The 20738-nt window shown below is 45.0% G+C and overlaps 1 protein-coding gene across 1 annotated transcript in view; it reads right to left on the reverse strand.

The window, feature by feature from the left end:
* TRANK1 (tetratricopeptide repeat and ankyrin repeat containing 1) overlaps positions 1-7973 on the reverse strand; it is a 58168-nt gene extending 50195 nt beyond the window's left edge. The window contains exon 1 of the mRNA XM_075056571.1: positions 7929-7973. The gene's annotated coding sequence lies outside the window, so the exon portion shown is untranslated. The remainder of the gene's footprint in view (positions 1-7928) is intronic.
* Between the last annotated feature and the right edge of the window lie 12765 nt (positions 7974-20738).

A 20738-nucleotide genomic window follows, 5' to 3' on the forward strand; every position in this document is an offset into this window, starting at 1 on the left:
AATAAGCAAAAGAGCAGTGGAAGAAGAGAGAAAGAAAACAAAACAAGTGATGCAAAGGCATCATTCACCACCTCCCACACACAGACTGATGACCAGCCAGTTCACGAGCTAGGGATAGCTGATCTCCCTAAGCCCCCTCCTCTCCCTTTTTATTGCTGAGCATGATGTTACATGAGATGGACTATCCCCTCAGTCAGTTTGGGCCATCCACCTGGTTGTGTCCCTTCCCAGCCCTTTGGGCACCCACAATCTAGTCACTGGGGGGGGCAAAGCAGGAAACAGAGAATGCCCCAACGTTGTGCAAAATCTGCTCAGCAACAGTTGTCAGTGGTGTTTTGGTCACAAATCTAAAACACAGCGCCATATGAGCTACTATGAGGAAAATTAACTCCAGCGCAGCCACAAACAGTAGAGTAAGACAGGTTCCCCTCATTAAGTGGGAACTTCTCCTAAGCTATGGAGTCCATGAAACACATAAATGTGCAGGTGTTACCGTAAGTCGGCACTTCAGAAACTCTCTAAGACTCAATTTTGGAGTTTTAGAAAGCAGGCATTCTTTATTGCAGCACTGAGTACATGGGGCATTGCTCCACCTATTGTGCACACCCGCCAGGTCTAGTCATATAGTTTATATACAAGTTCTATATGCATATTCATTAGATTTCCAAGACTTGTTATACATATTCATTAATTTTCTGGGAAATTATTAGCACATGTAAATGTTCTTCAGGCTCTATGGTGGTCTTCAGGAGTCCTCTGGTGGTCTTCCACAGTCCTCCTCACTTGTCCGCTACCTGACCCCTTTCAACGGATTCTGCGCAGTATGGTCCTTCATATATTTTGGAACCAATTATCCTAAGGAGTGCTTGTTAGTACAATCTTATCATAAGGAAAGTTATGCTTTCCTTTGTTAGTGCTTCTCAAGTTTACATTAGTGATGCTACCCATATGGTACTTCAAGCTAAATTATCTACAAGGACAGAAGTAAGGATAAAAGTTCTTATCTTTTCCAGCCTTACCTATCAAGCAAAGTCCTAGTTGTGGTTTTTCAGTAAAGATCATAAATTCACCAAGCTCCCAGTTTAGTTTTAATTACTTATGCTTCTGTTCAGCTTTTCTTTTTCTAACCTTCAACCTCTACTGTATCACAGGGACACCCTAAGGTCTGGGACACCCTTCCAAGTGCATTGTTGAGACCTTGTCCTTCAAAGAAAATAAACAACCAAACAAAAAAACCCAGACAAGATGGTCTGCTTCTGTTCACTTTTTTAATGGTTCCTGAGGCCACCAGCATGACGGTGACAGCAAGATGAAGCAGATTAATTTCTACTCAGAGAATTAAAACAAAAGATTATACAGTTAAGTCAGAAACAATCGGCTCCAACCCCTAGCGCTGCCAGTGGGCAAAACGCCCATTTACTTCGCATGTTGCCAACTCTTACATTATTGTAATAGTCGGTGCCCCACTGAACAGCTTCAGTCTGACTGTCCTCAGAAGTAGGGCAGTTTGGGGAGTTTACAAGGCCAAGTTTTGACTCCTCTTGCTTCAGCAGATAAGCTTGAAAACACAAACAGAGACTACCCAGAAAACCCATTTGTCATTCTTGAAAAATGTTGTTTTCCTTATGCCAGCTATCAGTCTCAAGAGGCCAGCTTGTGCTTTCTGAACATCTGAGGTTGGCAACACTAAAAACTTTATAAATCTGAGAATGAACCCAAGCAGTTGCTTTGTTCTGTCTGCATCTGGTTTACACGATTTAAATGAGAAACTGTGTGACACTGCTTATTCACAGAGAAAGAGTGGAAGGTCTACACAGCCATGCTTTTAATTATTGTTGATACTGAAAGTTAAGCTTTAAGGTTCTGTCCCTATGGCATCACTTGGTGGTACAATAATGTTTTTATTCTTGAGGCACAGTAGCTTTCCATAATGCAAGTAACAAATGAAGTATACCAATCTGGGGAGCTCTGCATCTGAATTAAAATGGTGGTAAAAATTAGCATCCTCCTATTTCCAGGAAATCTGACTTCTAAGGGTTGTGCATTCCTCCTTCCTATTAAGCAGAGAAATAAATAATCTCTCCTTCTTCCCCCTTAACCTAACAGGAAGACATTACCAGGTAGGGAGAGAAAAAGCCCAACAACATATCTAAACTGTGGTTGAGTGACAACTAAATACATTTCATCAGGATTTGAATAATGCATGTTTTCTCATCAGGAAACCTCCAGGCTCTCATTAGCTTTTGCCCAACAAAAGCACACTGGCTCAGAGAGCATGGTGCCACCAAGAAGGAATTGCCATGTCACCTCGAGCTGCTACATCAGAGGGACCCCTCCAGCCACATGCCCACCACTGGCACCGTCCATCCAGGCAGTCCTGCAGTCATCCAGCAAAAGGACACTGCATATAGGTCTTCCGAGTAACACGTTCAGTATGTCCTGGTATAGATGTATGTCAGGGCAGGCCCAAGAAAAGAGGAAAAATATAGGATGAGAAGGCTCTAGCCAGCCATAACTTGAAGATGCAATGCTCTACCTGCTAGCCAGTTTTATTTGCTTTCCTGACAATAACAACAGCAGCTACCAAAGACATATTTACAGAATGCAGCCTCCTTTGAATGCATATAAGCATAACCCTGACAGTGAAAAGCAGAAAACTGTGCTTCTTTCAGGAGCTTTGCTTTTCCATCAAATGCTGAAATGGTGAATGAAAAATCTTGAAATCACCTGTACTTTCAGAGGAGGCCTTGAAGAAACAGCAGAGACAAAAATACAAGTTCTGCAATCAGGATGAACAGGTTATAACTGGTCAGGCCATAAGCTGACACATTAAGAAATCTCATGCAGAAGAGGGGAAAGAAGTTGAGATTTAGACACGGCCATCTGCATGGATCTGTTTAGTCTGGAAAAAGTTGTAGCGGTATTTGTGAGATTATCTGAACATTTTAATTGAATGTTCAGGCAGTATCTCCTGGAGAATGTGTTCAGCCCTTGTAAAATATGTCAGGTCACCTTGGAGAAGCTGGTCAATTCAAATGAAAAGCCTATCATTTAGGTAGCTTCTCATCAGACATCCCTATCGTTAGGGATAGATAGATTCAGATAGATAGGGATAGCCTATCATTAGATAGATTCTCACTCTGCCCTATGAAACAAACAAAAAAAACCAACACCCCCCACCCCCAAACCATTTCTGTACCAAGTCATATTGCCAGATCTGTACCAGAGCTTGGAAGTGCTAAAAGACCTTTTGCTCCCAGTAAAACCCAGTATGACTTTCAAAACAAAGAATGAGATTCTAGAGCAAATTTGAAATAGAGTAGGGCAAGCAGAGAGAGCAGCATTGTGATAATAGCTTCTTATCGGTGTATGTTGCCCTAAACTTAGCACAAATTGGACCAAATGAAGTTTCTTTATTGCTTCTCGGCCCTACAGCTGGCCAGTATCCTATGCATCGCAGTACTCCAGAGGTGAAGACAGCATGCATCTCTCTAGCTGTGTTCAGTTCCAAAAGGACAAAGAAAACAATTTCCTAGGTGAATGGATAGAGAGAAAACTTTATCAGGTTGTTTCAGTCTGAATTGGAGACCTGAACACAATCTCCATAACTGAAAACAAACAACCCTAAACACCACTGTCGTGGTTTAACCCCAGCCAGCAACTAAGCACCACGCAGCTGCTCGCTCACTCCCCCCCCCCACCAGTGGGATGGGGGAGAGAATCAGGGAAAAAAAAGTAAAACTCCTGGGTTGAGATAAGAACAGTTTAATAGAACAGAAAGGAAGAAAATAATAATGTTAATAATAAAATGACAATAATAACAATAAAAGGATTGGAATATATACAAAACAAGTGATGCACAATGCAATTGCTCACCACTCGCTGACCGATGCCCAGTTAGTCCCACGTAGTGATCTGCGCCACCCCCCCAGGCCAACTCGCCCCCAGTTTATATACTGGGCATGACATTGCATGGTATGGAATACCCCTTTGGCCACTTTGGGTCAGGTGCCCTGGCTGTGTCCCCTCCCAACTTCTTGTGCCCCTCCAGCTTTCTTGCTGGCTGGGCATGAGAAACTGAAAAATCCTTGAGTTAGCATAAACATTCCTTAGCAACAACTGAAAACATCAGTGTGTTATCGGCATTCTTCTCATACTGAACCCAAAACCTAACACTATACCAGCTATTAGGAAGAAAATTAACTCTATCCCAGCCGAAATCAGGACAACCACTTTCGGAGTTTTGCTCCTCCAGATACCCTTCTCTCCTAAGTCTTCAGGCAGAACTAGTACTAGGGGAATTCAGCCTACCTTTTCGTAGCTCCGCCAGTACAGTACCATCCTGAATCAGTGCATCTTGCCAGCACAAAGCACATCTCACTCTTGAGACGGGATTCATACCCGCACTGGGTCTAGCATGCAAGCACTACATCTGTATTTTGAAAGTCCGCTGTGAGACTTCTGAGTTCTGGCTGTGCTTTCAAGAGATACTAAACGGCTGTGGGTGCACCGAGCGAGACAGAACATCCCAGGCTCCTCTTCGTTTCATACCAAGTTTTCCCCTGGAAACATGCTCTGTAGTAAACTGATGGTTGTACAGTATAGACATTGTCAGAAACAAGACATAAATCCTTACCAACATTTGGCAAATGCACCCAAGGATATGATTAACACAGACATCTCAATGGCCTGTTAATACCTCAAACACTATGTCCAAACCAGATAAGGAAGAGAAGTGTGCTACGTAAGGGTAAAACAAGGGGAGAGAGCAAGTAGAATACAAACACAAGAAAACTCAAGCTCTGGCCCAGGACCCTGCCCTGAGCAGGGCTGGCCTGAATGACCTCCCAAGGTCCTCCTTCTCCAGATTACCACTGAACACTGGTTTCTGTTTATGCAAACTGTTATAAAGCAATTATTACTAATAACTAAGCCTAGCTGCCTGATGCCTCCAGCTAGCCACATACCAAACTCACAAAGCTGATGCTGCTTAGCAGCTCAGTTCCTCTTCAGATGCATCACCAGCAAACAAGACCACAGAAACAGGACCCAAACCTGGCTAGAAGTACTGGGCCAGCCCTGCTGACTCTCAGTAATCCAAGCAAAACTCAAGACAAGGACACTACTAAAATGTTATAAATAAATCCTCTAGAGTAGGGATTTGTAGTTGACTTGCACACAGGAAAGGTACTAGGCCAGGAAGCATCATAGCAAGGAAATGGAAATCAAAAGCACATCACCAAGAACAAGACAACACTTTCCACAAAACGAGATGGGTGCGTGCACCCCACGACACCGGCTCTTTATCTGCTTCATACCATGAGAGCTCCCAGTGAAACCGGAGTTCTACATCCATGAAGAGAGCAACAGAAACCTGACAGACTGACTCCTACAGACCACTTGGGATGTCCTGAGCCTGTCCATAAGGTATCTTCATGTGTCGTGGTTTAACCCGGCAGGCAGCTAAACACCACACAGCTGTTCACTCACTCCCCCCCTCCCAGTGGGATAGCAGGGAGAGAATCGAAAAAAAACCCCATCAAATTCGTGGGTTGAGATAAAGACAGTTTCATAGGACAGAAAAGAAAGGGAAAATAACAATAATAATCATCATAATAATAATGCTAAAAGAATTAGAACATACAAAACAAGTGATGCACAACGCAATTGCTCACCACCCACCGACCAATGCCCAGCCAGTTCCCGAGCAGCAGCCCCCAGCCAGCTTTCCCCCAAATTCATCTACTGGGCAGGACATCATACAGTATGGAATATCCCGTTGACCACTTTGGGTCACCGGTCCTGCCTGTGTCCCCTCCCAGCTTCCTCTGCACCCCCAGCCTCTGCTGGCTGGGCAGTGCAAGAAGCTGAAAAGTCCTTGACTTAGTCTAAACATTACTTAGCAACAACTGAAAACATCAGTGTGTTATCAACATTCTTCTCATCCTAAATCCAAAGCACAGCACTGTACCAGCTGCTAGGAAGAAAATTAACTCTACCCCAGCCGAAACCAGGACATCATGTTATTGAAATTACACCCCATTTTGGGAAGCCCCCTAGAAAAATTACAAGGAAAAATAACATTACTGAAAGACAAAAAAAAAAAAAAAAAAATCACAGCTCTCTCAGTTTATAGGCAAGACCACCTCAACAAGTTGCTGATTAATTTGGCAACAAAGGTCTTGACACAAGGCCACGACACACCATCCTGGATTTAAGGTGGCATCTTGGAACATCCTTCTGCCTTTCCTTGCAAGCTGAGCTCACACCGAGCACATGTGGAGTAGCTTTCCTTGAACACTGCTTCACAGCTCGCACTGGTGACAGTTTGGCCTTGTTCCCCAGCATATCCTGTTTTGGTAAGTGAAACAAAACAGGCTTTTTTTGCTTTCAGTTTCAAATGAATTCTCCCCTCTTTGTAACCTACCAATAACAAGTTACACCTAAGAGAACATACGACTAAGGCAAGTTGTAGAGTTGCATTTTCAAGAAAAACTCTGTATATACATATATATACTTATGATTTCCGTAATCAGTAAACTAAGAAAGGACTTGCATCTCCCATTTTACACAGGGAAAAACTGATGCAAAAACATTTTCAATATTCTATCTACACAGCATCATTACTGCTTTGCAAAACAAAAAAACTCCAAAACCTCAGGAAACAGTGGAAGAAGTTAACCCTGCTTCTTATCCTCTGAAATAACAGCAATCTTGAAATCCTTAGTCTAGCTCAGCCATGCAAGACCTAACTCAGTCCAAGAGGGAGGTGTTTACACTGCTGCAGTTGTTTGCTCAGCCTAGCAATGTTCCTGTCATCAAACAAAGCTGACTGCGTATGAAAGCAATGGCGACAAACAGCCTCAATATTTCCTTTGTATAGATTAGCTCAAGATGGTATCACATCTGGAATGAAAAAAACCCCCCACTAACCCAAAACATCAAGATTCTGCTAAGAGCAAGGTTTTCAAGCTTGTGCAGTTCACAGCCAACGCTTGGCAAGTTTAATTGCATGCTGGTAAAAATACTGGTAGGAAACACTCCCTCCTGCATGTTTTCATGGGAAAGCAAAGCCTCTTCCCATTTGCAATAAACCCACCGTATCAGCCTGAAGTTCATTTTCTGTAAAGTGGGCAAAAAAAATACAAAGACTGATGAGAGAGACCTGTTTGCTTTTTTCCCCTCCCGAAGCGCACACCGTGCCGAAACTCCTCTTCAAACGACGAAGTCTGTTTTTTTAAGTGACCACTCCACGACCTCGTACAAGAGTTTCTCTCTCAGGGAAGGGATCCCAAACCACTGGAGACAATGCTTAGCTCAGGGCTGTGCCAGAGGAGTCCTCTTTCTTCTTTTCAAGCACGGATTCATCACCACCTCTCCCCCACCTCCTCCCCGCAAGCCGTACCAGGCCAACACAACCTCCCAGATGCCCGGCCGGAGCAGGAATGCACTCTTCCCTTCTTCTCCTCCAACCACCCCCACGCATTCCCCGGCGGGCTTCCCAGCCAGCGCAGCCCCCCTCGCCGCCCGCCACCCCGCCCGCCAAACCCCGCGCCCCGTCTCAGGGAAGCACGACCCCTTCTCCCGAACTGCCGGAGCCTCCCGGCTCGGAACTTCACGCCAGCTCGACCCGGGTGGGAAGCCACCCCCAAGGGGCAACGCCTCCCGCTGCGGTGCGCGCGGAGCTGTGCAGCGCATGGAGAACCGCGCGATGCAGGCATGCATACATGCAGGCATGCATACATGCAGGCACGCCTGCCGGCAGAGCCGCGCAGGGCGGGCGGGGGCACCCCCAAATCCCGCACGGAGCGGCGGCTTTGCCGTGCCGGCGGGTGGGCACGGGGCGGCCGATGCCCCCGATGCCGCCGCTCACCCGCGCACATACTCCGGGGGGGGGGGGGGTGGGCGCTGCGCGCGCGCGCACCTACCTGCCCGCCGCCGCCGCGCGCCGAGGCACCCGGGACTCGCGCCGGCCGCCGCCCCTAAACACGGGCGCCCCGCGCCCCGCCCACACCCCGCTAACCCCCCCCCGCTCGCGTCACCTCGGGAGTGGGGAGGGCGCGCGCGGGGAATCGAAACCGAGATCGTGGCCCCGCCCCCCGGGGGTCCCGGGGAGGGGGTGGCGGCGGAGAGCGGGGGGTTGGTGGCAGGCAACCGTCTCCTCAGAGCACACGCAGAAACCTGCGGGCTGGCTGCGTGCTCCCACCGCAGCGGGAGTGTCCATGCCATCTTTTTTAAATGACGTAGCGGTGTCTTCAGCGTACGTGGAAAATCGGCGTTCGTCCCCGCCTCCGTCACCCTTTCGTCCCGAGGCGCCTTACTGTCACCGGAGATGTCTCAAGACAACCCCTGCTCAGGGGAAGGAGCCACTACTGCTTTGGTCTTCCACGGTTCAAGGGAAAACTAGGGAGTCAAGTCTTCTCCTGTTGCAACATTCTTTCCTAATCCATCATTTCCCCGTGTCTTTTCACACGGGGGAAAGCGGCTCAATAAGCCAAAGATGAATACTTTACAAGAGAGCGTTCAATAATTCACTTCTCTGTGAACCACATTTCTAATCGGCTTTTTCTCTGTCATCAGATATCGTCGTCTGCACATCTCTGCGTTGGCTCTGGCGGGGATGGTGTTACTTCACTTCTCCCCCCCCCCCGGCAGCCCCTGCGGTGCTCTGCAGGTGTCCTCCGTGTCGCTGACTACAAAGGTGTTGATAACCCACCGGTGTTTTGGCCATGGCTGAGCAGTGCTCACGCAGCCTCAACACTGTCTTTCCAAAGTCCGTCCCCGTCCCCCCTCACCAGCGGGCTAGGGGTGGGCAAGATCTTGGGAGAGGACATAGGCAGGACAGCTGAGCCAAGCTGACCAAATGGATATTCCATACCATATGACATCTGCTCAGCAGTAAAAGCTAAGAGAAAGGAGGAGGAAGCGGGGGGGGGGCATTCGTTATTACAACATTTGTCTTCCGGAGCAACTACTATGCATTCTGAAGCCCCACTTCCAGGGAAGTGGCTGGACATCGCCTGCTGATGGGAAGTAGAGAATAAACCTTTTGTTTTCCTTTGCTTCCACACGCTGCCTTTGCTTTTACTTTATTAAACTGCCTTTATCTTGACCCACGAGCTTTTTTCCATCTTATTTTCTCCCCTCCTGTCCTGCTGAGGAGGGGAGTGATAGAGCGTCTTCCTGGGCACCATGCATCCAGCCAAGGTCAACCCACCACATTCTCATATAAGAATGAATTTCTGCTAATCCATCTTCTGCGCTGAGTTTTCACATAAATTTTCCTGCTACCAATTTAGGGACTGGAGAAACGAAGTAACGTTAACCTTAGCGTGGGTGTTTTTATCACTTTGCTCCAAGTGGAATGCGTCAAAGTGACGGGCAAAGCCACTTTAGAAAAAAGGTAGTCAAAAGTACAGCCACAATTGTAGTTTTGGAGCTGCATCGATACGAGATGGGAAAACTGCATGCTCCCCAGTGTAATCTTGTTTGCTAAGTGACTTAAAGAAGTCAAAGTCCATGGGTGGGATTTTGCAGTTCTTACTCAGGCAAAAGTGCTTGTGTGAATCAACAGAACAGAAATGTTGGGAGGAATGAGTGGCTGATGGGGACTACTGTACCTGGCATTTTTTGTAACCTCTGAACTCCCTGTCATCGTTATTTAGGGGTGTTTCACTTCAGTGCAGAGAAACCAAGGACCAACGCACCTCAATTCTGGTGCAGAAAGTGGAAAACACTGCTTTTCGGCTTGGAAGGAACTCCGACTGAAACACTGGCACAACAAACAGTCTTTGCAACATCTGTTTGCAAGCCAGGGGTGTGCTTGTCAAACCAGTCACAAGACAGAAAACGAAACTTTTTTTTTAACTCAGCTGTAAAAATGAAACTTGGCCGCTTGTAAACCTTTCACCAGTGTGCAGTGGGGCGTTTCCTTCTCGTGCAGAGCAAAATACTTCCAAAAGCTGCGTCCCTGCCATGCGCACACATTATCAGTGAATTACTAAGTCTGCAAATTATTGCGTCTCCTGATTCTGAACAAGTGGAGAAGGAACAGAAACTGGAAAGGGTGGACCCGCGTGGGGAGGCAGTACCGTGTGTACTGCAGTTCGGCGTATGGGCTGATACAGAGTGCTTCGGCACAGAAGAAGGAGCACTGGGAGGAGGTTCTTTATAAAGTCCAGAAAGGCAGCATAAAATGATATACAAAGCCCTTTCTACCTAGCTCCTACACCCCTTCAGTTGCAACTGTAGAGCAGAGGTGTTGGTGTGGGTACATTTCCAAGGGAAAACTTTTCTACCCTCCACTTCCTTGTCACTCCACACATGAACCTGCGCATCAGAGCTCATGATGGAGGTGCATCCATTGCATGGAAAGGATGGGCCTTGGCACAAGGCTGATGCTAGAAATCATGTTTTTTAGTTCTGCTCCTTTTTCAATGATGGGAAAACCTCACTTTGAGGGGAAGAGCACCCTTTGTAACACATCCAGGAAAGAGAGCTGCAGCATGTGTCGCAAGCCCTCAGCCATGCTGAGCTTGAGGAGCCAGCATCTCCTGGCTCCTGAGAGCACAGCGCCGAGCCCAGGTCAGATACTACTGTGTCTTACCAGATACCTGCCTCTGGTGGGATGCAGGCTCAGCTCCCAACCGAAGGCATTGCATGTATCGTAGTGACAACATGCACCCGACACTGACACAACCTGAACGGGTAAATCGACATCATTCTCTCTCCCTCGAGGACCCAAGCAAACCATACCGTACGTCAGGGCCCTGGGGCATCAATCAGCCTGAAGGGCCCTGACCAACCTCACCTGGGTCACCCCTCAGCCCATGGGCCCGGTGATCACGGGGCTCTGTCTGACGCTGGTTCCCCTCACTGGGCCTGATCCTGACCCCCACCCATAGGCTGAAATCCCAGCCTGGCCTCAGCTCGTCCCCATCCCCATGGAGCTGCCCGATGCCCTGTGCTGGGGTGTGTGCCCGGCTGCCCCCCAGTCTGCCCAGCTCCCTCACTGCAGGTGGTGGGACGGGCCCTGGCTGGGGAAGCCCCTACCCAGCCAGTCCCCTGGGGATCCCCACATCTCCCCATCCCTTGGGAAGCAGCTGGCCCTTACTGCTCCCTGACATCGTACATGGAAAAACATGTTTTTCCTGGTATAACTGCTCTGCATGAGAGACTTAGTCAACAAAAATACACTGGCCATAAATGATGTCTCCAGCTATTGCAGCTATGAGGGCAAAAATTTGTGGTGTAGGTGTGGTTTCTTGGAGGTATCCAAGCTGCAGATATAATCAGGGTGATTATTTCAGGATGTTTGCTTGACTTTAAAAGCATATCTCCAAACTGATGTAGTAATACTGGTGATGAACTTCTGTTTACCCTAGTTTATTTCTGAGGTCAAGAAACCTGTCCCAGAGAAATCAGCTACTTCAGAATAGTAGCTTTAAAAGAACTTTTAATGGAACCTTAAGCATATAATAAGTAAAGGATAACACAACACAACTGACAGCAAATACATGCCTATTCTGTTACTTAGTTGCCCTAATGCTGAAAAATCCCTCCACATCTCTCCTGTCTAATGTATCTTGCCTATTATCCTTTCCTGTTACTCCTTTTCCTTGAAGCCTGACTGCTTAACCTTGCCTGCATCAGCTTCATATAGGCTAGTATACTTGTAAACCATCTGAAAGTCTATCAAGGCATTTTATAGCCCCCCCAAGAAGAGGTCTGTATCCTTGTACAAGCAGTTGTCAGTGATCCACACACAATTATTGGTGCTCTTTGCAAAACTTTTTGTTTTGTTTCTTCTGTGTTTGCCATCAGCATGGTCCACAGTCATTTTCTGGTGTTATTCTTTATACACTTAAAAAAGTAGTGGCACAGTATGTCCTGAGCTGTGGCTGAAGTCCTGCTCTAGGGATGTCTCAGCCAGACTTTAACCTGGCTATTGATAGCAGCATTAAAAGCTGCAGAAGCATAAAACTCATTTAGTACCGCACAAATAGTTACCTTCCTTTACTATCTCCTTTTATGGCTGCTAAACAGTTTGGAATAACCCAGCCAGTTCAAGACTGTTTACATGAAGTATAGTCACTCCTGCGAGAGCAGTTCAAATAGTCTTACAAGAGGCAGAAACTTGAGCCAAGGGAGTGATGAAGGATGGGTAGGGAGAGCAATAGGTGTGACCAGGGTAAAGAAACATGCTCCTTCTGTGCCTGCCATCTCAGTCTATTTGTTTTGGGGGTAAAACAGCTGAGCAAGGGGGAGTGGGGGCAAAGGAGGAAAGAGAGAAAGGTGGAGAACGGAGAAGTAGATGAAGGTTTTGGGAAAGGCACTCCCTGAGGCTTACTGGTACAGGCGGGGACCGGTGAGTCTCCCCAGCAGCAGTGCCTGAAGGAATCTGGAGAAAGGGTAACCAACAGCTGGCAGCAACAGAACATATGAAAACACAGGGCTTGTCATCAGAGATGAGTAATCCTGGGAGAAACCCGTAATAATAATAATAATAATAATAATAAAAACAAACAAAGATTCATACTTTTGTACTCTTTTGTTTTGAAGTAAATCTGTAAATTTGCCCCAGTTCTAGTTCAGGTAATTTTGAGCCAATAACTTCAGATCTGTGTCCCTGTGCTTCCATACCAGTATGTTTTAATGGGGTGCAGCTGCCTAAGGATGGTGTGATATGGGAATGCCAACGCCCCCAAGATAACTAAGATTGCATGAAGCCAGTCACAATAACAGTAGCAATGAGCCACTGGCTGCTTTGGAGCATGAAGGCAAAGCTTTAATCAGCAAAGAACATGTCCATCTACAACACCAAGGAGTGGATGGGATTTCAGCAACAGAAAGTAGCATTGAGCCTTACTTCATGAGAAACAGAGGTGACAGGCTTGGTGACAGAGAGGAAGAGGAATGCTCCTAGGAAGAGTCCCTCACTACAGGAAAGACATTGAGGTGCTGGAGCATGCCCAGAGGAGGGCAACCAAGTTGGTGAGGGGCCTGGAGAACAAGTCTTATGAGGAGCGGCTGAGGGAGCTGGGGCTGTTTAGTCTAGAGAAGAGGAGGCTGAGGGGAGAACTTATCGCTCTCTACAACTACCTGAAAGGAGGTTGTAGTGAGGTGGGTGATGGTCTCTTCTGTTAGGTGGCTGGAGATAGGACGAGAGGAAATGGCCTCAAGTTGTGCCAAGGGAGGTTTAGATTGGATATTAGGAAAAATATCTTTACTGAAAGGGTTGTCAGGCATTGTAACAGGCTGCCGAGGGAAGTGGTTGAGTCACCATCCCTGGAGGTATTAAAAAAGCGCATAGACAAGGCACTTCAGGACATGGTTTAGTGGGCATGGATGATGGTTGGACTCGATGATCTTGAAGGTATTTTCCAACCTAAATGATTCTATGATTCTAAGAGGTGCCCAAAGGACATGTTTTTGCATCAGGAAACCAGCCAAGAATCTGCACAGTCTAACCAGGACAACTAACTTAAACAAGTTGCCATCCATGTCTCAGCACCAGCACAATCCTAGCTCCACACCAGAAGAGACTGGCAGGATTTTGTGTGTTTGTTTTTGTAATGAGTCCATGCCAAGTTTTAAGCAGGAGGTATTTGTTTTTACTGCCAACAGTTGGGACTGCCATCATGGGTGCAGAGGAGCAAAGAGCTTTTCCAAATTTCTCTTCTCCCCTTATGTGATTCAACCTCTCAAAACCAGCTCATGGCAGTGACTACTAAAAAGGACACCTTCTGCCACCCATCCTTCAGGACCTTCCAACTGAGCCAGTGTGATCCCCTCCATCCCAGGGGTACAGCATGGCTGGCACAGCCGCTCCTGCACAAAACTGAGCATCCAGCCACCGCACCCCTGTGTCTGTTCCCTCCAGCTGCAGGACTGCTTGTTCGGTCTGTATTGAGACTTTTGCCTTGTTCTGGAGTTGCTGGCAGGATTTCTCTTCCTGAATTACTTACTCCTTACCAAGCACTATACCCAACACTCTCACTTACATAGGAAGTGGTGAAAAACAGATTGCTTTTGGGTCCATTCCAGTCTGTCAAGAAAAGAGCCTTATCTGCAAAAAGGCACGTCTGGTTTACACATTTACTGTCATACTACTAAAGGAAGACAATATATCTGTGATCTACTCTGATTACCTTCGAAAGTGGCAGGGATCTCTTTAAGTTAATGTCTGAATACTACTTACACAAATGTCTCAGCAAGCTTTCCACAGCACTTTTAACTCTCACAGGCTTACAAACCTATTTAATTATCGCACAAGCAGGCAACAAATTCTGAATGACATGCTGCGGATAATATTACCTAAAAGCCCCAGAAGTCTCTGCAGAATGTGATGCAAATTTTACGCAATTCTGCGGGTCACTCTGCTCTTCTGGTTACGTGGCTCCTCTGAACAACAGCCATATATTGCAGCACAGGGTCTGCCTCTGATTGGGCATGTAGCCATTTACTTTAGACTTCTTTGTCATTGGGAGAAAGATCTCTCTCTGCAGAAGTGAAACTCAAAACTGAAAATTTGGCAGAGCTTCAGCAGCCCATTTGCCTTCCACTAACATTAAAGCTTCTTTTTACCTCTTATGATTTCCCCCTCCTTCCTCTCTTCCTCCTTCCCAATTACAGCACAGTAAGAGGGTAAACAACATGCAAACCCCAGGTCATGTTTATCCAATTACTGATGGCAGCATAGTCGCTGCAGTGGTGCAGAGGTGCAAACCTCGGTGCATCCAAAACCCTGCATGTGTTTTCAGCTGACTGAAGTCCATGGTGCTCTTGCTAGTCTTGATGTCCATCCAACAGAAACTAAATACCCCGAAACAGTGGTGATAAAAATTCCCCAGACCCTGCCCAGTAACTGAATAGTTACATATTTACTAAAATGTGACTTCTGAATTTTAGAGCATGCAGGTCACTGACTGGAGGTGAGAGACTATGGTCTATCCCCTGTTGCACTTCTTTCTGGAAATTAAGCATTTTGATTTATTTTTTTTTTTTTTCATTTATTTTACCTTAGGAAGTTCAGGAATGTAGAGATCGTTAGAGAGCTCTTGGCCCTCATGAGCTAGTTCATCTACTAAAGGAAAGGCTAAGGTATTGAAACTTCAGAGTATGTATCTTGTCCATTTTTGTAAGGTATTTAAGTAAAAGGGCAAAATCAAAATGGGGCTTTTTCATTCTCTAGTAATCACAACAAAAATTAGGTTAAAACACCCCTAGTATTTACTGCCAAAGAAAATATTAGAAAACAATTATTTTTCCCTGCAGTTCAGTCATGCAATAATCAGAGAACCATAGAAGAGCCCAGGTTGGAAGGGACCTCCAAAGATCATCTGGTCCAACCTTTGGTGGGAAAGGGAGCCCAGATGCAATTACTAGCACCCTGTCCAGTTGCACCTTGGAAACCTCCAGCAGTGGGGGCTCTTCCGCATCCCTGGGGAGGTTGTTCCAGTGATTGACTCTCATTGTAAAAAATTTATTTCTTATAGATCAAGATGAGGACACCTGTATATAATTTAAAATATGTTTATTCTTCAATTTATTTATATTAATATATAATAAATCTATATAGTTAATATAGTTCTTTTAAGTTCATGTTAAGCTTCCTCTAACTGAGACTACGCCAAAAGAACTGATCTTTCAGAATATACTAAATCCCAGAGGAAAAAAAACAGCGACAGAATACATACGGTGTTATGCAGTAGTATTATACCATCATACAGAAGTTACCTCCCAGAGCTCACAAAATATTTTACAAAGTCTTACATTCTGCAGAATACACAGTCACACAGAAAATAAGTTACAAAAATGAAGGAAAAAGCTAAGGCTTTTGTTTCATATTCCCTGACTGGCCCAGAAGATTTTTTGTTTCAAAGGAAAAGGTAAGTAGAATATCAGAAAACCTAGCATCATCATGAACAGTAGCTTGGAAAAATCTAAACACTGTGGAACGATGCCATTACTGGAATGGGGGGGGGGGGGGAGTTGGCATGAATTTGGTCTCATAAACTCCATCTTTATACCATTTTAGGAACATGGAAAATGCTGCCTCTGAACCAATGTGTGATTAATTTACATAAGCGTTCTGCTTGTGACAGTTTTTAATGTCAGATGAAAAGAAGAGATAACAAGTAAATGTTCTGGTATGTTTGCAAAGGACAATTACAGAATGCCTTGCCTACAGCAGTCCCCTCCCTAAGAATCAGGACTTAGTCTGCAGCCAAGTAAATACCATTTTTGCTATTATAAGAGAAAGGCTGAAGGATTTGCCCCGTCTTGACAGTGCAGGGTCTCAGCACTTGTCTGGGTTATGCCAGCCTAAGCTGATTTTGCCTTATTTTAGTGGTGATAGCAATTATCTAGAGGCCAGGTTGGGTTTAGGTTAGCTTTAGTCTATTGTGACAACATGTAGTTATTTTTTGTTGACCATGTGGTCTGTTACCTTAAAAAATGGGGTGGTACCAGAGGTCCCAGGCTACAAACACAAACCACAGTGATCATTACAGGAGGATAATCCTGTTAAACCAGTTCAGATACAAAAGAAAGAACAGATAACTGAACAACTGAGAACCAATGAAGAGCAAGTTCAGATCCACAGACTGCATTAAGAGAATATGTAAGAATAAAAGCAGGTAGTCCCCAAGACCAAGGAGGAAAGGACCTCCAGCCCAGCATCATCCTCCTCCCAAGGAAGAACCTGGGATGCTGGTCTCTCGGTGACACCCTCTGCAGCCTCTCTGCCTGGAAGAGGGAGCATGACACCAGAGAAACAGGGTAGGTGCTAGGAAGATTTTTCTGCAACTACTTTAACAGTACTAGTGAGACTTCTCTATATTAATCTGGACTACAAATGGTAGTAGTATTGCAACTGGGCTAACAATAATGCTTTGTTGGATGTTGGTTAGAATTAGACTGACAATAAATGCTTAACTCCACATGTACAGGGTGTCCCATTTGACCTGCAAGACTTGGAGTGTAACAAGTCTTCAGCTTGTACAGTGGAGTAAATCTTTTTTTCCTAGGAAATGCGACTATGGATGTTTTAAGGTCTACATAAATAAATGCCCATATTCTAGGTAGAGAAGTGATTTTATGGTTAACGTATGACAAAAGAATGAACTCTGATTCCAAATTCTATCAGGCATGTCCTATAGGGCCTTGCACAAATCATCCTGCTCATCAGGGTGCTCCAGGGTCCTATAAAGTGGACTTAATAATTCCTTACCTGACAAGACTGCATGCACAGGTTATGATGAGGGAATATAAATACATAGCATATGGACTTCAAAGTTATTTTCTCATCATGAGCTTCCAGAACCTGCTTTCCTTCAGAACTATAAACTACGGTAAAAAATCTTAATTGGGACAATATTTTCTAGCAGAACCTCCTCTTGCAGTATGTAAATGCCTGAGGCTATGTATAAAGGCATGCAACACATAGTCTTGAGCAGCTCTTCTACCCGCAGAAGCACATTTTCACCTAGTCCTGGACCGTAAGATACCAACTCAAAATATAATTACTGCAGCTTAACAAGTGATCCTGTGTCAGGTGAGCAACAGTAACCTTCTTGAACTATATATGGGATAACTTGATTTCACTGGAACATGAGTCTGATGCTTTTTTCTGTCTTGGGATGGGGGGTTTTGTGTGTTTGGTTTTTTTTAGGTAGGCACTGTGTTAACTTGGAGCAGCTCCTTCTCTGTAAATAGCTTTAGTAATGTATCAGTACTGGCAGTGCTGTTGCTTCTGCTCTTGATATATAGCCAACCACTGTAGCACAAATTTTGTGTTAATATTTTATGCAGCGTTCTAAAGCTGCATGAAATTCCCTGCAAGACAAGTGCAATGATAAGAGTTAAAAGAACTGCCTGGACACTCTGGGTGCTTGTCAAGACAAGCTGAAAAGAAGCAGAGGTCTGTGAATCAAGGGTCTGGTTTGTATTCTTTCAGTTATCTCTTTCTAGCCAACTGGAGACAGTTTTAAGAAACTATCATAAATTTTGCTGCTGTTTGGCAGTAAAAACTGTAAGAAGGCTGAAAGATACCATTTCCCATTAACATGCACATCAAGTAACATTATTTAAGGGCAAATGAGAAGACATTTCCAGAGACTGGAATAGCACCTATGAAAAAAAAAAGCTGTTTCTTACAAGGAATTTCATAAAAGTACTAGCTTAGAAAAAAACCTCGTACTTACTGGAATGCTGCTCAACTTGATTCTCTTTAAAAACAAACAAAAAAAACCCCAGGCTTTTTTTGCTCAAGCAATCCTCATCTTTTAACCTCCTATTCTGCTTGAGCTGCAGTCTAAAACCCTAATAATTTTAACCCTTTAAATTTATTTCATCACTCTTCAGTCCTTTCTTCAGTGTAGCAGGTCCCTGCCTTTTTGTAGCCTTGCCTCATGTTACAAGGTGTAGTCTTGGGTTCTTCTTTGGTAAGGAAGTTAGTGTTATACCAACCAGGATTTACCTGTTTCCCCTCTGCTACAATCCCATGCTCCAACTCTTTCTTAAACCTTATTTACCATTTCTTAATACTCTCCCTTAACTGCTCAAGCCAAATAAAGCAATGTTGACTTTGAATGGGTCACTAACAAATTACAAATAAGTTTAAAAACTGTTTTCAGGGCTTCTTAATACATTTGAGTTGGAATAGTAAGTACATGCTGCAGATAATAAGTGGGTAAGACTTGAAAATGGTATACAATATAGTAGATTATCAGACCCCAAACTAGACAGATCTTTGCATTTTTTAAAAAGCAAAACAGATTTTATAATAAAAACCAACTAATTCAAAATCCATATTGTTTACTGGCACCTGGGCCACCTCTTCTCAGCAGTGAGAAAGATTTTGGTAAGATTGCAGTTCTTCCACTGTATTTTTTTTTTTCTTTTTAATTAAATGGTCATCTGTGTCTCCAGGGGAAAAACTCACTACATTCCTCTAGTGACTGTGGGGCTGTTTCAGTTTCGTGTGTTTCTAAGAAACTTTCTTGCCTTCTGAAATTTCTTAGCATTGATTGCTAAATATATCAGCTTTCCTCTTTGGGATCTTAAAAAGCATTGAGATTCCAACAGGCTTTTTTTATTCATTCTTCTCCACTTCTGTTGCCCTGACACCACTTCTGAGCCCTGGCATCAAAATACACTGGTTATATTTTCCTAAGCTATTCAAAATGAAATCTAGATCATTTGTTTTTGATTTGCTTTAATAAAAAAAATCCTATGTTCTTTATTTTCTTAGTGAAAAAACAAATATCTAAAAATCAAAGAAGTATTTTACCATGACACATATGTCTCTACCCTCTGGTGAATTATTTTTAGTGATTAAGTTCTTACTGATGTTTCCCTTCTTTAACGGATTGTCACACAAAGCAACAGTTTAAACTTGAATGTGTAGGAGCAAAGCTTGTAGGGTATGAACAGGCAGGGCTGACCTCCAGTTGGAGCAGTTGTGATGCAAATATGAAAAAGTCTTTTGATGGCTACTTGCAGCCAAACAGAGAAATAGACTTATTCACACCAGCTTCAACAAGGAAACTGGGAGTTTGCCACAGACTGCATAAGATTTTAAAGCTTCATGCAAGCAACATCCAGTAAAATGAACTGCATCTGTACGATACAAACTCTAACACAGGTATAACTAATAAAAGGTGGAAATTTTCCTCCTGGCTGGTCTAGGGCAGATACTGACAGCACAAATAGCTGTCAGCAACAACAGGGACGACTTTGGGTAAACGTGTTCTGTCCCAGATTGTGCACTGAGCTCCAGCAGATGCCTTCTGCTTTCCCGCTCCCGTTACCAGCTGCTCTGGTTAATGCTGGTGGCAGACTGCCCGAGGCCACCGAAACCAGATTCCTCCCCTGGGTTCAGGTCCTGAGGGAGAGCCAGATTCATCTGCTCTTCAGAGCTCAGTGCTCCCCATGCTCCTGATGCTCCCCAGGTCCGTGCACAGTCCAGGTGGGTGCAGAGTTGTTCGCTCTCTCTTTGTGCCTATTAACCCTTTGCCACCTGCCCTTCTCCTGCTAACAGGGGGGCTTCTACCAAGGTCCAGAACCTCTTCCTGCAAGTCAAAGCAAAAGTGCACCATGGCCTGGGTAGTTGTCACTGCAACCAGAAGGTTCGGGACGCTGGGGCCAGGAAGGTGACAGGGCAGGACTACTGGCCCCCGCCCAGGTAGTTTGCCAAGGACAACAAGTGGGGAACTGGAAGTTGGCCTCAAAAGTGGCTTTTCTGGAGATCTTTCATGCCTGGGGGCACTGCAGGCACCTGTCCATCAGGATAGACAGAGTGACACTTTATAGCAACCACCCTGGACAGCACTGAGGACAAAAATGTCCTCGCAAGGCAAAGCACCTTATAGTGAAGTGCCGCCAATTCACGTTTCACACACTTAATCCTTAACACTCACAAAAAAATGGTTTGCTTCATGCTTCACACGTTCCGTGAAGGGCCCGTATCTTCTTCATGTCCTTGGCTAGGGCACGGCTGTGGGCATGGCCGTGAGCCTCTTCTTTAAACTGACACCTGTGAAGGCGTACTTCTCAGGTGGTTATTTTTTTTTCCTTCTGCAAAGTGAAAACTGCTTTATTGATTGCTGTCAACATTTTGCAATTAATGTATGATCCCAAACACAAAAACAGGCGTCGATGAAGAAGGTGAGAAGTTGCTGAAGTTCCATTGCACTAGATGAAGAGATGCCAACAGAAGAGCATCTGCAACCAGA

Source organism: Buteo buteo, chromosome 2 (assembly GCF_964188355.1).
Source record: "Buteo buteo chromosome 2, bButBut1.hap1.1, whole genome shotgun sequence".
NCBI classification, from domain to species: Eukaryota; Metazoa; Chordata; class Aves; order Accipitriformes; family Accipitridae; genus Buteo; species Buteo buteo.